The sequence below is a fragment of the Condylura cristata genome, unplaced genomic scaffold (assembly GCF_000260355.1).
Source record: "Condylura cristata isolate star-nosed mole 26May11 unplaced genomic scaffold, ConCri1.0 scaffold00008, whole genome shotgun sequence".
Taxonomy (NCBI): Eukaryota; Metazoa; Chordata; class Mammalia; order Eulipotyphla; family Talpidae; genus Condylura; species Condylura cristata.
In genome coordinates this window covers 49332687-49342816 of record NW_004567109.1, presented here as the reverse complement: position 1 = coordinate 49342816, position 10130 = coordinate 49332687, and positions in this window count along the sequence as shown.

Here is a 10130-nt window from a genome sequence, read left to right as displayed (position 1 = left end):
GCATCAATTCTCACAACTGTGAAAGACAGGAACCCTTTAACAGATGAGAAAACTAAGTTCAGAGAAATCAAGAGGATGGATTATCATTGCAGCCTGGAGTGACAGAATAAATATTACCACCTCAGGGATGCCAACACTCAGGCTCGCTCTTCCCATAGGATACTGCCTGCAATTTGTTGTAAATCTTTAACAAAGTAAGCACATTTCACCACAGATTTAAACTTAAAATGCAAATAATTTAAATAAATGGGGAAAAAAGCCTAGAAACCTACAGATTAAATCATTAAAATCATTATCATAATAATACCACCTTGTTCAATCACTATTATTACCACTGCTGTTATTTCCTTCCCTTCTAACAACTCGGGGAAGTAGCAAGGGCAGGTATTATTATTTGGGTTTCAGAAAGACTAAGTATCTAGGCTGTTAAACAAAGGCAGTAAAGTTTGAGGTGAGATTACCAGCCTACAGAAAAAAATAAGCTTTTCTTACAGTCTCTGTCCCCAACTAGCTGTGAGACTTTGGACAAGTCAACATTTTTAGGTCACTATTTGCTCACAGGTAGAGGAAGCAGCTCTTTTGAACCCCATAGAAGGAAGGGCTCTATAGTTCTCACATGAGATAAATCTCTAAGCTAGCATAATGCTTTTTTCAGGTATAGCATCCATTTGTATTTCAAAATATTCTACAGTCTACAGTCCCATGCTGCTTGTTAATATTAAGGTTTAAGGAAATGTTGTGGTTTACTGAACATAGAGTTTGTTCAGATAAATGTATTTTTTTTAAAGATTTTATTTATTCATACAGAACTGGGGTACAGGCCAGAGATGTGGAGGGTGAGAGGATTCACCAGAGACAGAGCAGGGAGCAGAGCATGCAGATCTACGAAGTACACTGCTGAGGGGAGCAGCCTGAGGGTCAGGAGAGGTCTGCCACCATGTAGATCTCCTCCAGGGCAGGCAGGAATCGAACTCAGGCGGAAGTGGCTTAAGCTTCTTAGTGCTGTGCTTTAACTCACGGCACCACCAGGCAGGGCCCCAGATAAACGTATTTTTTAAAGATTGATTTATTTATGCATAAAAGAGCTGGGGTGTCTGCCAGAGGTGTGTGTGTGTGTGGTGGGGGTAGGGTGGGGGGAAGTGAGAGGATTCACCAGAGGCAGAGTGGAGAGCAGAACTGAAATACACTGCCTGAGGGGAGCAGTGGGCAAAACAGGAGAGGTCTGCTGTGCCATGTGGGTCAGCTCCCTGGCTGTGGATGGAACTTGTGCTGCACTGGCTGCTGATAGCTTCACAGTACTGAGACTTAACTCCCTGTAACACCAGAGATGCCCCCATATAAACACAATTTTTAATCGAAATCTGCTTTTAATTATAATTAGACAAAGCTAATGGAAAGGTAGATGAATAATTCTTGCTAAATCTACTAGTAAATTAACGAGTTTGTGGGTGGAAGAACTCTGCAGGAAAATCTAAATGGATATAAAATGAGAGACAGAGAGAAGTGATAGCACCACAGACTTCTTGTCTGGAAGGGTACTTTTCTAGTACAGACAACAAAATCATCAGGGAAGCAACATATCTCAGTATTAGGGATTTTAGTCTTGAAGGATCTGCAAAAACTTACATTCCTCAGAAAGCACTGACAATTTCTTGACCAGCCTTGCTGATAATTTCATTTCCCAGAAGGCAGAGTAAGCAGTAAGGGGAACTCCTACTCCGGACCCGATTCTGACAGAAACCAGTAGGTAAAATGAAAATGATTGGAACCTTGGGGAAAAGCAACCGAGCGCTCTTAGAGTTTGATTTAAGCAGTGTTCTGCCTATGCAAACACAAATGACTCTAATGAGCAAGAAAATGGGGAAGAAACTAAAGAGACCAGTGCACTGCACAGGGACCTACTGACAGGCTCTGAATCTAAAACAGCGTGTGCAGGAACCGGGGAAAGGGGGCACTGATCAAGCACAAATATATGAAGGTAGCGTAGACCTGTAAAAATAACATCAGCAAGACTAAAGCACAAAACGAGCTGGGGCTTGTGAAAGAATTTAAAGTGAATCAGAAATGATTTCTTTAGCATGGGATAAGGAAGAAGATCAATATAAAATATCTCATTTTTAAAAGTTTAAGACATAAAACTCATTCACAAAAAAAAAAAAAAGAAAGCTATCTTTCTCTCTTTTGTTTTTCCCCGTTGGTTCATTCAACGGGGGGTGTACTTATGTCACCTCTTCTTAGAGGACCCTGACAATCTTTTTTCTGGAATGATTTTTCTGATAGCCTCTGACTTTTAGACTCTTCTTTCTTCCAATCACAGGCCACCATTATCTGCAAATTTAAATTTTTTTCCATCTGCGTCGAAATGTGAGTTCTGTGAGTGCTGGGATTTTGAGGTTTTTCAGGACTCTATCTCCAGGGACTTGAATGTAACCAAGTACTTCCCTGCAAATACTAACCAAATGAATTAAATTAAGACTGTTCAACATAAACTAAGAGTTGAAAAGCAAAATAGGTAAAGGGATTGTATGGTAGATAACACTTAGTGAAGACCTAGTCGGAGTCAACTATTAGGTAATTATGTGCACTCATTCATTTAATCATCATAGCATCCTACCAAGTATGTGCTATTATTGGGTTGAGTCATACATACAACTCAAAAGTGAAGAACTAGGATTTGAGCCAAGATAATAGTTAAGTCAAGTTCCCAGCACTTATCCCATATGCTACACTGGGAGAACATGAGTACTGTAGCTGCCAATATGTCTCTTGACTTCTATAAATTATTATCAGAGATCTAAATGAGATTACGTATGGAGTGTTCAGCTGATAACTTTTGAGAAATGACAGGATAACAGAAGACCTCATGTTCAAAAAAAAAGGAAGCATCTGGACACTTCTGATTCATGAAACTGATATTGCCTAGGTGCAGAATGACTTGGATTATATTTATAAAACACTATTTTGTGAGAATTTAAAAACGTGGAGAAATTATAAATTCAACAAGAACAAACTGTTCAGCCCAATCTTCTATAGTCTTTATAAAATGTATAACCCACTATATCAATGCAATAGATGTATGTATGTGTATATATATATATATATATATATATATATATATATATATCAGGGCTTTAGTGAATCATTTAATAAGGTTTTTTTTACATAATATTTTAGACTAGTCGGGAACATACTAGTTTAGAAATAATACCAGTATATGTTTTCATAACTGGGCTGCATGATTATGCCCAATAGAATTTTAATAATCTGTGAGGAAAGTTTTTCAAAAGGCAGAACAAAGGGCTTTGTCCTTGACTTTTTCTTCATAAGAACATACTTATCAATAACTAAGATAAGAAAGCATGCCTATAAGATATCAGTTAGTAGAAATAAAGTGAATAAATTCACTGGATTACAAGATTGTGCAATTTACAAATTAAAAGGGACAAAAATCTAAAAATATATAATTTTCTTGGAATAATTGTGAGGTCATATCTTGGAACCAAAATAACTACTGCCTAAATTCAATTTAAGGTCTATGTGAGTCAGTAACAGTACTCCTGGTGAAAAAAGAACTTTCCTTGGCAGTGAATCAATGGTACATATGGTGACATAAAGAAGGAAAAGGAAGAGAAGAAAGATGATGAGGAAGAAAGGAAGAAGGAGAGGAAGAAATGATTTAGGCTATGTTTATACATTTAGAATGCACACAAATAATGGGGAATATAACCTGACTTAATTTCAATTTGTTCAACATATCATGTTCATTTCTGAGTGCAACATTTCAAGGAAGACATGAATCCAATATTTAGCAGTATATGTGGTGAGGGGACTTCAAAACAACTGAAGAATTGAGGAATTTTTAGCCTGGAAATTACTGTATTTGATAGCATACTCAGAACAGTATAAAAACAATAATAATTTCACACATTATTCAGCATTTACTATTAACTAGGCAGAATACCAAACATTTACATTAAGTAATGTTAGTTACAACCAAGAAATGGGCCTAGTAATATATATTAAGAAATTGAGACTGAGAGACATTAAATAACATGTCCAAGGAAATTAAAAGACAGCAAGTGATATTGTTCACTTTGAAGCCAGGTGGGTTTTTCTCCAGTGCTGCCTATTTGTCCTCGATACCATATGTCCTCTACTAAAAGGAAATTAAACTACATTATGCATGTGTGTGTGTGTATACATATGTGATGACAAAATTATGTAAAATAACAGAGAATAAAATTTTTTTACAGTAAAAAATACTATAGATATACAGACATTTTGATTGTGGTTGTTGAATATTGGCAAAAAGCTATTTCCTTCTTTTATCTACTTCTTTTCACTTTTCAGATCTCCTTTTTAAAATCTCTCCTAATTTCATAACAAGCTCCTTTGTTATTTTCATTTAAAACAATTATAGTTTGGAGGAGGGAATCAGTTTTGTTCTGAGTTGACTAAAAAGCTGAATTAAAATGCTGCTTGGTATGATGAAGTACATCTCAGTTTGAAAACAGAACCCATATAATAGGAATTTTTCCAAGATACAATATCTTGACAGAAGATGTTGTAAGCTTGTTATTCCTAGAGATGCTAACCCAAGCCTGAAACACTGAAATTTTATTGTTAAATATGGCCATGGTTATAATCAACTATGTTAGAAACAAGAGTCAGGAAAAAATAAGCAGATTACATAGTTGATTAATATATCACTTCATACTGAGACCTTTCAATCATCATAAGAGGTCTCATTTTATAAGTACTTCTTATAAAAATATTTGTAGAATGAATTCATGAATGTATACATTTAGAACAGGAAAAGTAGAGAACTTGGGTAATATTTAGCTTTTCTAGCCACCCTTTTACAATGTATGCTTGGGTAGCAAAATTGTACTGAAAGTGGAGGTCATGTTCATTTGTTTACTCAAGTTCCCGGCTAGCTAACTGGTGCTCTGAGCACAGAATGAGTAGTCCCTCCAGGAAATGTCTTTTTAGCATGACCCTTACTCGTAAACTCTCCCTCTCTGTCACCATTCCAGACTCCTATAGGCATCCATTTTTTATTTTTTTTAAGTCTGTCTATTAAATAAACAGAATGCTCCGTGAAATTAGAAATCATGTCAGCCAGGGCCTTCCTGGTGGCACAAGGGGTTTAAGTGCAGCACTACGAAGCTATCAGCAGCCATTGCACAAGTTTGATCCACAGCCAGGTTGCTGACACACATGGTTCAGCAGACTTCTCCTGTCTCACCGGCTGCTCCCTTCAGCAGTATAGCTCAGTCAGTCAGCCAGTTTTGCTCCCCACACTGCCTCTGATGAAACCTCTCACCCCAACACCTCTAGCTGATATCCCAGCTATTGTATGCATAAATAAATCTTTTTAAAATGGGGGTGGGGTGGGGCCCTTCCTGGTGGTGCATGAGTTAAAGCACAGCACTATGAAACTGTCTGCAGCCACTGCAGCATGAGTTTGATTCCCAGTCAGGGAGGTGATCCACATGGCATATCAGACCTCTCCTGACCCACCTGCAACTCCCCTCAGCAAAGGATTTCAGTCTCCTTGCTCTGCTCCCCACGCTGTCTATGGTGAATCTTCTTACCCCACACACCTCTGGCGTATACCCCAGTTTTTATATGCATAAAAATAAATAAATCTTTAAAAAAAAAAAAGGTTCATGTCAGTTGATCTTCAAAGATCATATAATACCTGACATAGCAGGCACAAATATTTATTGAATTATGTTTAGTAAATATATTTAGCAAGTATTTCTTTTGGTATCTGAGTATGATATGAAGGAGAGCCTTTGACTTCAAGTAAAGACTTAACACAGAATTTTTCTCTAAAGATTTTCATTATTATTATACCACTTGGGAGAAATACCAGCATACCACACATCCAACACCCAAAATCTACAAAGAACTCATAAAACGCAACGTAAAGACAAATAACCCCATTTAAAAATAGGCAGAAGAGCTAAATAGACAATTTTGCAAAGCAAACACACAAACAGCCAACAGACACATGAAAAAATGGCCATCATTATTTATCATCAAAGAAATGCAAATCAAAACCACAGTGAGATACCATCACACACCTATGAGATGGAACATATAAAAAACATCAGCTATAACAAGTGGAGAAAAGAGTGACCTTTTATACTGTTGATGAAATGTAGGTTGGTCTAGCCCCTATGGAAAACAGTATTTTCTCAAAATATGAAAATCAGGAATACTTTATGATTCAGCAATCCTACTCCCACATAGCTACCTAAATGATGCAAAAGCACTAATTCTAAGAGATATGTGCACACCTGTGTTTAATGGAACACTATTTACAATACTGAAATTATGGAAACAACCTACATGCCTAAGGACAGATGAATGGATTAAGAGAGGGGCCATTAACCAATACCTGTCCCTTTAGATAAGAGTCTAATCCATAATTCCTATTCAAAATATTTCAAGGACAGATTATGTCAGACCCATCATAAGACCAAATGCCCACCTTAAGACCAATTAGGGGGTCAAGATCAAGGGAGAACATGACTCCTTCTAAAACACACTTGTAAAGCTATTTGAAAGTCCTTGATATTTCAGGTGAAAATACTGTGTTGCACAAATAAAGCACATACAAGTGATTTAGAATATGCTTCATATTTACAGTATTTAGCTAAATGGAGTGTCTATAAAAACAGGTTTTTTTTTGAAATGTAGTATAGTATATATTTTGGTGTTTTCAGTCTAATACAATATTTACAATTTTGTTTAAGTCAAACAAAATGTGACCATTCTTTTTTTTTTTTTTTTGAAAGATTTTATTTTTTGCATAGAACTGAGGATTAACCAGACACAGAATGGAGAGTAAAACAGGTGGAATCTACTGAAATACACTGTGGAGGGAAGCAGCAGGTGAGACAGCAGAGGTCTGCTGTATCACATGTGTGTTAGTTCAAGGCCAAAGATCAAACTCAGGCCATGGAGGTGGGCCTTCACAGTGGGAGCTCTGAGATTTAACCCTTAGGCCACCATGGAGGTCCCCAAAAGTGACTATTCTTATTTCTACTCTTCTGTTCACCAAAGTTCTCAGAGCTTGATGGTTAAATGTCATCATCAAATTGCATTTCATGATAAGTAGATATAAATTAAAAGCTAAACCTTATGAAGTTACAAGTTAAACTTGACTACTTTATAATTTATAAAAAAGAAGGGTTTGGGGCCTCCTTTGTGGTGCACGGATTAAAGACAACACTATCAGCTATCCCCAGCCTTTGCAATATGAGTTCAATCCCTGGCCAGGGAGCTGACCCACATAATGCAACAGACCTCTCCTGTCTCACCTGCTGCTCCCCTCACCAGTGTATTTCAGTGGATCTGCCTGTTTGCTCTCCACTCTGTCTCTGGTGGTCCTCTCGGCCCCTGTACCTCTGACCTATACCCCAGGTATTGTATGCATAAATAAACAAATCTTTAAAAATGAAGGGCTTATGTGTTATGAGGAAATTAAATAATAAAAATATGAACATGGTATTGTATCCAACAAGCACAAAAAATAATGAAATGGTAATTGTAATATTTGAAAAACATTCTTTTCCAAAATATTTTTTTGAATTTGTAGTAATATTGATTTACAATACTGTATATGACTTAGAGATGTAGGATTATGCTCCAAATGTGTAGGTTACTACACCACAGCAGCCACTGAAACCGCCACAGTCTTCCACCATATTTCATTGTTCCACTTCTCTCTCCTGTCCCCTCTGGTACCCTCAATTCTACAGCCATATTGCTAGGGCTTGTTATTGGCTTGATTGTATTCAAGCTTTTTGTCTATTGTATTTCCATCTACTCAAAAAAAAAAAAAATAGAAACTACTACTTTTAAAAAAGAGCACTAAAATATATAATTAAAAAGTTATAAAATTATTTAGAGATAAAAATTTATGAAATAAACATTTTTGAAAAACAAAATCTAAGCAAGGGGGGAAATAACCATATTCTTGGACTGAAATAATAAAATTGTAGTATAAAAATCAGTTCCTTCATGCTGATCTGTAAATTCCAACAAATTTCCATGGGGGGGGGGGAAATCAAGGAAAAACAAAAGAAAGTTTAAGACAATATTTAGCTCTGGTTGAGAAAGAAGATTAAGGAATTATGAAAAAATAAACAGAAATTAAAAGATAACGAAAGTGTAAACAGGGAACTTAAAAGATCACTATATTATTGCTATTATTTTAATTTGGTTAGCGGGAGCACAGGTATTCAAAGACAAAGGTTACTAACAGATAATATGTTCAATTAGTTGATTTACAACAGAGTCTTAACCAAAAAAAAAAAAAAAAAAAGCCAGTATAACCTATAGTGGCAATACTCAGTGCAGAGAGTGAAATCCCCTTTAGTAAAAAACCCGTCGATTTTTTTTTGCTAATTAAGATGAATATTATTCCTGTGAAATGAACCAAAAAGTTGTATGAAACTGGAAATCCCAAAAGAGATATACAATCTTCAAGAATAATTGCATGCAATTTTAATTGAAGAAAAGAAAAAAAACTGTTTTTATCTTTGCTTTTTTCTTAAAAGTAATCAACTTGTTGACCAATTAGCAATGCTTTAACATCACTATCATCTGACCTAAAAACTGGCACTTGCTAAACTGGAAACAGTTATGGAGTTTTAAAAGCTAGATGGCAAAATAACTATATAGGAGCTTTAACTCCAAAATGGAATGTCACTAATGATATAAGGTAACATGTTTTTATTATGGTGCCCAGAAATAAAGTACATTTTATTATTGATTGAAAAATAGATGTTGTTGGCAGAATATATATTGGCAGAAATATATATTCAATGCTTGTTCACTAAGTACAGCCACAACTGGGAATGAGAAGAAGAACTGTTTTGTCCAAGGGTAGATTAGCTACATTGAGAAATTTGCTTTATTTAAATGGTTGGAATTTATCTATAACCTATTAGAAAAACTCAGTAATGCTTAAGATTTATTCTCTTAAGGTTCCATTTTAATAAATATATTTGCATTTCAGTTTACTTCATGTAATTCAGTACTTTGATTGCATGCTTAAATTTGCACACTAACAAATCAAAAAGAAAGAGTTGAAATGAGCAGATGTTTTATTCATTCAGTTATTTGTTACTGTGACCCTGATCTTGAGCATGGACAGGAAGCTAAATTTATTTATTTTCTTTCTAAAATATTATGAAATTGATTGTCCTAATAATGTTATAGAGAAGATACAGAAAAAATTATGAATAAAAAAATTTGATTCTGCAGTATATAGAGTTACATCCTAGTAGAATAAATTTTTAGAAATACACATTTTAACTTACAAACAGGTATGAACATGGCTCCTCACTATAGAAAAAGCAAATCATAGACTTTTTCTCATATACTTTCTTGTTTTAGCCCTCTCATATACAGAATTTTCTTCTTCTAAAATAGTTCATAAAATACCAAATTCTTATACTAAAGCCAATGTGAAATTGAAGGTTTTTTTTTATATAGGTTTTAAATGTTGATCTTCTCACACATATGCCTGAATTCTAGCAGTGCTTTTATTTGGGGGGAGAAAAACTATGAAACAACAGCTTTATCTTCACTTTAAATTCTTTATTGTTTTATTTGTTTACCAAATTATGTAATCTTCATTTTATATTTTTAGGTTTTTAATACTAGGTGGAAGGCTTTCTTTTAATTTTTTTAAAGATTCATTTACTTATATATACAAAAGGTGAGGTACAGGCCAGAGGTGCAAGGGGTGAAGGATGCACCAGAGACAGAGTGGGGCGCACAACAGGCAGACGGGTTGAAATACACTGCTGAGGGCAGCAGTGGGCAAGACAGGAGAGCTGTTTGTTGTGCCATGTGGGTCACCTCCCTGGTCAGGAATCTAATTGGTGCTGCAGTGGCTTCAGAGAGCTGCATAGTGCTGCACTTTAATCCATTGTGCCACCAGGGAGGGCCCCCTTTTTAATTATTTTAGAACATTTTTATGCAATTGCCACAAAAGTTCCTGCTTAATTTTAATATACACATTTTACTAATGATAAATACACCATTTTGAATAGCCTCTTTTTCAAATAATGTTTGTGTTCTAAGAGCCTATATATAGCATAGGA